We start from the raw sequence: 8005 nt of genomic DNA, 5'->3' as shown, positions 1-8005 counted from the left end.
GGCTGGTCGTGGCCCTCAGCGCCATGGTCTGGTTGACAAGGTTGGACTCGATCTCGGAGATTTTTCCAACCTATTTGATTCTGTGGTTCCGTGCCTGCCCTGCTCCACAGCTTCCTGCTGGGCCATCAAAATCTTATCCGGTTCTGGTATTCTGAATATAATAATTTCTAAATTAGTAGAAGGTGTCCCTGCCCATGGTAGGAAGGTTGGAACTGGATGGTCTTTAAGGTCCCTTCCAACTCAAACCATTCTGTGATTCTATGATTATTATAAATTTAAAATGATGCTATAGCTTATTGTCAACAACTAATCACACATTTTTCTCCCTTTCCTCAGGCTGAGCTCACTGGAGGAGTCAGGCAGGTGCCAGAGCTGGTGCGAGGGGAGGGGAACATATGGCTGGGAACAGAAGGAAGGTGGGATTGTGACAAGTGATGACAAATTGGTTTGCCTGGGGAGGAGTTGCACTGTAGCTTGTACCAGCCTTTGATTTCTGCCGTGCTGACTTGAGCTGTGTGTGATTTGCTGTGTGGAAAGAAAGCACATCCCACTCCAAATGAAACCAGGCAGAGCAAGTCCTTCAAGTAAGCTTTTGTGTCCCGAGAGAAGTACCCAAAAATAGCAAATATTTGAAATGTTCTTGCTTAAATTGCTCCACCTTTCTGTCCTTCATCTGTAAGATGAAGATACTAATATTAACTTGCCTCAGGAATCTTGTGAAGATAAAGCTGCATTTCTGAAGCACCAGTTACAGGAAGAACAACATAAAAACCCAAGAGAAAATCAGCTAAAGTATACTTCTACTCAGCACTGCTTCTGAATAGTTATTAAATAAAACCCAAGGCTTCTATATGAATAATGAGGATTATAGAAACTTTTAAAAACAATTCAGGAAGCACAATTCACCTTGCAAGCAGTATTCATTTTTCTGCACTGAAAAAGGCTGGGGTGTGTTGGGAAAATAAAGTAGTTTCACAAGTGCTGAAATCAAACCTTTCTATGGATTTGTGCCTTAAATTGACTTATTGCAAGCTCTGATTCAAAGCTGTCTTACTGCTGTGGAATTGAGATGTGCTTTCCCCATGTAGTTCCTCTGACTGAGGGGTAAAGTCAAGGATAATCTGGGGATGCACAGATATATTTAGTTGCTCCATTGTGACCTGGGCAAAGCAGAGTTTGCTGTCATAGATTGTCCTGGAATAATGCCCACGAAGTTGCCTGTTTCTCCTTTACCACTCCAGGACTGATGAACAGTTCATGATGCTAAACAAAGATCTTATGGGATTTACCAGGAACCTTTAACATCCTTGTAACACTGACAGAGCTCCTTTCCCTGGCTGTGAGTCTGTATTAAAATGTTTCTTCTCTTTCATCTGATTTTAAATCCTCTCAATCTAGCGAGTGCTACTCAGGCAGGACTGAGCTGGCTCCTTGTAAGAGAAAATGGTTCAGGAGTTCAGCATGGCAGAAACATGGGACACACCTATTGTACACGTGGTATTTCCAGCAGGCTGAAACTACCATGCTTGCAGTTGTCACTCCAGTTAATATGCTTGCTAAGTGCCAAGATATTAATCTAGGCAGTGGCATCCAATCTAGATGATCCTAGTTCAGAAGAGGAAAAGCAAATTGAGCTGCAGCAATGCAGCATAGTATTTCTTGGAAGGACTGCCAGTGCCAAGTGCCAATGGATTTATCTTGTTAGGCAGTAAAAGGCTTTTTCCTGATGCTGCTGACACAGGACAAAAAGATAATTTTGCCTTAAACTATACAGAGCTGAAAGTTAAAGGTAGCAGATAGATAGGTGAGGATTATAGGTCAGAAATATTAGAATTGTTTGTTCTTAAACAACCATTTTAGTGATTCTGCAGTCTAACCATTCCTCAGGCAGATGAATTTTCAAAAAAGCTGAGTAGATCAGCAAATTGTTATAGATTTCCCTTTCCAAAGCAAGAAGCAGCATGAAAGCAAGATAAACTTGGCATGAAAATTCAAGCAAAGCATTAATGGCTGATAGTATGATCTCCTTTCACACTCCATTGATTTCAGCTCTGGCTTGAACTCTGTTAAACTTTAATGTAAATTTAAGTTACAAAATTACTTGCTCTGAAAGACCACTCATCAAAAACAACTTTCAACTGCAGAAAACCCCTAAATCTAAAAGGTCAGTTCAATTCCGGGGAAAGAATGCAAAACTAGATCCAACCTCCTAAATGCAACAACTTTAAGTCACTGATTGGAGGTACAGCACAACGTTGTTACTTGCAGCACTGGGAGAAGAATTTGTCTTTGCTTCTGTTTGCCATGGAAAAGTCCAGCGGGATGTCAGGCAGAGGGGGGCAGCAGCACCTTAAATTGTCAGTGTTACACCGGGCAAGCAAGAGCCACAGTCAGGAGAAACTTATGTGTTTCATCAACACAGAGCTTTTTTGTAGACTTCCATAAGCTGGTTTAAAACCACAGTGGTCTGTTTGCCCTTTCAGTGAATCCCTATTTTTGTTAATTATGTTATTAACCATAGTTCACTGTCTTACTCTGTTTTGCTCATGGTACTTACTTGCTCTGTAGCATGCCTTTCCAGAAATCTGTGAATCTGGAAACATTTCCTTTTCTCACCAACTCAAAAACACTCTGACACATCTGACAAGATTTATTTCAAAGTTGATATTTTTATCATTCAACCCTTAAAAGCAATGTGTAATTCCAGGGAACCTCACAAAATTCAGGTAAGAGGTAAACCAAGAGGTACACTGTTCAAGAGCAGAACTGGTCTCTGGATTCCAGTCTCCCCAGTTGCTGCCTCCTGAACATATGACTCACCAAGACCCCTCTATTTCCCACACTTGTTCCTCTCCAAATCATCTAAGTCCCTCCCTCTTCCTACCTTTGGTTCCTTCCCTAAACATTCCTCACTAAGTCACATACAATCTTAAAATGCTCTTCCCCTGCATCCCATAATGTGCAGCACACGTCCAAGGCAGTAACCCTCTGGAGCAGTCCTGGAGAGCTGCTCCCAAGACTCACCTTGGAGAGTTTCACACCTGGACACAGGGGTGATGAGTCTGCTGGGACAGCCCTGGGAAAGGTCCAGGCAAGGTGTTCGCTCCTTGGGAGTCTGTGAGTTGGGTTGTCACCTGCCACTGTGCCTCTGTGCTCCTCTGGGCTTGTGGAGATGGATCCCTGAGGGGCTGATGGCCCTGGGTATGATTTGCTCTTCCCCACCATTGTCTCTCTGTGGGCATGCACATGAGCTTTTACCCCATAACTGAACACTATGTACCCAATGACAGCTTTTTAGCACCTAAAACGGAAAGATTTGTGGGGAAAAAAAATCATTGGTAGCAAATGCAGTAGGGATCTTACTGGGATCAGGCTGGCTTCTTGGCTTGCATTAAAACATGAGTGTGGAGAAACAAATGCATCTGAAATGAACTTGCAACTCTGGCTTACCAAGGTATTATTTACTAATTGTGGCATAAGGATTGCAAATTGCAACAAATAACCTTGCTTAACCCCAATTCTCTGTTATTGTCAGCACTTGGCACTTGTGAAATTCCTGTGTGCCTGAACATTTCTGCCTGGCTGTGCTGCAGTTAGGGTTTGCAAGTAAAACCCTTGTGTCTGCTCAGCAGTTGGCAAAATTTTATTTGCCATAATTCAGTCTGCATGAGTCAGCGCTGCCTCCCTTCACAACAGTCTGGCCTGTCTGGAAAGCTGCTTTCTCTATGGTTACATAGATGTTCTATAAATCTCAAAATAATTTCAGTGCAGTGGGCAAAGAAGCCTTTGCCACTCTGAACAAATACAGTCCAGCTCCCCATCCACCACTGAACAATATCAGTGCTTGGCAGGGAACAGAGCTGGGACATGACTGTTTTATTTTATACAGCTATGAAGTAACAGAAAATCCTGCAAATTAATATAGTAGCCATTTGTCATTTTAAAACCTGTGTGGGCTTCTGGTTTAGAAATCAAACCAGCAGCTCTACAAATACTACTTTTGATGCAGAGTGTGCTTTGTGCCTTCTATACCTTTTTGATAAATTGCTACTCAGAATCAGTATCAGAAATGAGCCACTCCTGTTCTGTTAGGTGTGGAAAGTAAATACTAACTTGTCCTTTTGTTTATCTCATTGTGTTTTATGCCTCCATTTTTAAATAAAGATGTGGGCTAAAAGACAGTGTTTAGCATTTACTCAAAAGGAAGAAAGCGGTTGAATACTGATGTAAAAATGAAACCTGGCAGCAGCATTGAGGGCTCATTGCTTCTGTGTTAGCTGAAGGGAAAAAAGAGGAGGTGCAAAAGAAAATTTAGCATAAGAGAGTTGAATCTAATAAAGGGGTTAGAGCTGCCACTCATCAGGTAGGTGTAGCTGTTTCTAAGTAGTTCTTTATAGTTGGGACAGCAGGCTGGACTCTCTAGATGAGAGTCCAGTCTTTCATTAGCAAGAAAAACACTACAGGAGGAACCTGTGCAGATCACTATTGTGCAGTTACTGCTTTTTGACCACTCAAAAATAGTTATCACTTTACATTCCTTATTTCTTGACCAGTAACTGTACACAAAGTGTGGCTTATTCTTGCAGTAACTGATTTCTGGTGTTCATTTGTGTTCTGGCTTAACTTTATATGTTTTAAACATATGTTTGCAGAAACATGTCTGTCAACAAGCTTAGACACTGCCTAGTCAGAGGGCTTGGACAGGAAGAATAAAGCATTCAATTCTGGTGTGTTTTCCTGCAGCACAGCAGAGAAAATAAGCAATATTATAGAGTAAACTAAGTACAAGGAAGAAGTCATATTACCTACTCCCACTCAGTTCAGGCTAAGCAGCTCTATTCATGATCTCTTTTTCTTGTCAGTGCAGATCTTCCCTTATTACTCTAAAGCTAGCAAAATTGCCTGTAACAGGAAATTGAGGACAAAGTACTGATAATTATTAAAAAGTAAAGCCTTAATGTGAAAATTGTGTCTTTTAATAGTTATAGTTTATTCATCTTCATTATATCTTGTTAGCTTTTGCTGTTGTATGTTGGTTTTGGCTCAGATATGACAAGGAGGTTATAGAATCATGGAATTACAGAATGGTTTGTGTTGGAAGGGACCTTAAAGATCATCTAGTTCCAACCTCCCTGCCGTAGGCAGGGACACCTTCCACTAGAAGTGCAGGATAATAAATGATAACAGAGTAATACTAGAGGTTGAAACATTGCTTATAGTAAATGCTACTTCTTTTCTGCTCCTCCCACACTTTTCATCTTAATTGGCCTCCTCTGGGTAGCTGCTGTGCTGCAACCCTGCCCCTATGTCTGGAACAAGTCTCTATGCTATCATGCCGTTGGTTTCTTCTTCTTTCAGCTGCCTTTTCCATTACTCATCAGTTATTATTAAGCAACTTTTCTTACCTTAATGGCTTTTTGAAACAAACAAATTCATTTCTGCAGTTTTAAGTTGCTTTGCCACTGTCTACTCCTTGCTAGAAGGGGTACCATCTGTCACCAGAAGGGACTTTTATTTCACCTGGTATTTGACATCAGCCCCCAAAAACGCATGTTGAAGCTTGCAAAAAGCTTTCCCTCCAAAACCTGAGATGCCCAAAGGCAGTATCTGCAACAGTGCCTTTAGAAACTCCACCTTCATAAAAGTAGTGTTTTTCTTTTGAACCTACTTCAAGCAGCATTTCTATCATTCAAGTAATGATATAAATTATATATAAATTATATAATGATATAAATATCAAACTTTTCATTTGAATGGAAACAAATTTAATTCTCCATTTTAAAGAAATGGCAATGCAGTTACTAATTAAAACAAGACAAAGTAGATGTAATACTAGTTTGTGCCTCGTACATTGCTAATAAAACATCTTGTAAGACTCTTAGGTTGGGTAAGAGTAGTTCAGCTTCACTTTAAGGATGCATTTTTTTATAATTCACACTAAACTTTGGATGTCTGTATACACCATTTCCATGGAAGAGTGACCTGAGGGGCTGCTGCATTCAAATCTGTCTTCACAACAGTCTGTAAGTCCTGCTCCTCTTCCTGATAATTAATAAATCTTACAAATATTTATTGTTCTAGTGCCTCAGATGAGCTCCAGTTGGTTGTGGTAATGCAGATGAAACAGTATGCAATATGTCCAGCATCAGAATACATAAAGTTTGGCGTGCTAATTTTTTATACCAGGTTATCTCTCTAGGGAGTCAGCTGAATTTTTAATTCCCTCAAACTTCTCCCTTCCCAGGCAACACGTCAGAGGAGGTGATTCTGAAAACCCACCTGGAGTACTGTGTCCAGCTCTGGGGTCCTCAGCACAAGAAAGATGTGGACCTCTTAGAGCAAGTCCAGAGGAGACAATGAAGATGAGCAGAGAGCTGGAGTACCTTTGTTACGAAGAAAGGCTGAGAGATTTGGGGTTGTTCAGCCTGGAGAAGAGAAGGTTCCAGGGAGACCTTATTTTGGCCTCTCAGTGCTTAAAGGAGGCCTATGAGAAAGATGGTGACAGACTTTTCCATGGAGCCTGTTGCAATAGGAGAAGGGGTAATGGTTTAAACTGAAAGAGGATCGATTTAGATTAGATCTAAGAAAGAACAGTGAAGGTGGTAAAACAGTGGCAGAGAGGTGGTCGCTGCCCCATCCCTGGAATTGTTCAAGGCCAGGTTGGATGGGGTTCTGAGCAACCTGATTTAGTTGAAGATGTCCCTGCTCATTGCAAGGGGTTTGGACTAGATAACCTTTAAAGCTCCCATCCAACCTAAACTGTAATTTTTCTGACTGCAGTTTTGTCTCAAAGGAGGCATTAGGCAACATCCATAGTGATCTCAAATGCTGCTTTCCTATAGGAATCCTGTCATATTTATTGAACCAAGTATCCCAATGTCCTTTATACAATTCCCACTTTATGTACTTTGTCATCTCGAAGTCAGTGGTTAAGCACAGACACAGCCCAAGTCCATTTGCTTGGTGGGACGTGGCAGTTACATAACTATGGAGGAAAGGAACTGTGAGGTTCCTTGAGAAGTCATCTAGGTCAATGTTCAAGGCAGGATCAACTGTACTTACAGAACTGCTCACAGATATCTGTCAAACCTGGTCTTAGGGGCTTCCCTTCTCAATACTTAACTACTGTAATAAGTAACCTGATCTGTTTCTTCCTATGAGAAGAAACATGTTTATCTGGTTTATTGTTATCTTAATCCTCTCTACAATGGCCTTTATGAACCTGGAAACTGTTGTCTGATGCAAGCACTTGTGTTCAATCCAGAGAGACTGGAGATGTTGCCTACACAACAAAGTCACATTTAGAACTGCTCTATCACTATGATGTGTACTGAACAGATTAAAGGCTGTGTTTTGAGAGGCGTTAGAAAGTAATTCAAGCAGAAAATGTCAGATGAGAGACTTTTTAACAGAGGAGCCTGTTCTTGACCCAGGGCCACTTTGTTATCCCAATTAATTATTTGGAATTATATGAAGCTCTGCTCATGAAATCTGCAGACTACTTTAAAACAGCCAAAGGTCACCTAGGCTGGTGCCCACCAAGTGATTTAAATCACGGAGTCAGCAAGTGCCCCTTGAACAACATGTGTTTAATCCACCTACATGGCAAATATCTGTGCATCAAAGCTGAGGTTGCTGTCTGTGCGTAGGAACAAAAATACAAAGCATGCTTTTGGGCTGGCAGTGAGGAAGGAGAATGTTGCATCTTCAAAAGCAATGAATCAGATGAGGGCTGAGGAGGTCACGAGGGGTAAATGCATGAATGCGAGCTGCCAGTCCAGTGTGGCAGCTGCACCAGCAAACTGCAAACATCAGGTGTCTAAACACAAATACCAACGAGCAGTATGTGCTAATATGTAGCCATGACCATTGCATGGCACAATAACGTGACTGTTCCGGAACCATGATGAATGACAAAAGGTGTAACAAACTGGAAAGGCTCATTAAGAACCCAGAAGAATGAGTCAGTGGAAAAATCTGCTCTCTACGAAGGTGATAGGTAATT

General features: G+C 41.3%; 1 protein-coding gene across 1 annotated transcript in view; it reads left to right on the top strand.

The window, feature by feature from the left end:
- Positions 1-362: 362 nt before the first annotated feature.
- ITSN2 (intersectin 2) overlaps positions 363-8005 on the top strand; it is a 91184-nt gene continuing 83541 nt past the window's right edge. Inside the window, exon 1 of the mRNA XM_064650661.1 lies at positions 363-416. The gene's annotated coding sequence lies outside the window, so the exon portion shown is untranslated. The remainder of the gene's footprint in view (positions 417-8005) is intronic.

The sequence above is a fragment of the Pseudopipra pipra genome, chromosome 3 (assembly GCF_036250125.1).
Source record: "Pseudopipra pipra isolate bDixPip1 chromosome 3, bDixPip1.hap1, whole genome shotgun sequence".
NCBI lineage: Eukaryota > Metazoa > Chordata > Aves > Passeriformes > Pipridae > Pseudopipra > Pseudopipra pipra.
This window is presented reverse-complemented; position numbering and strand designations above follow the sequence as displayed.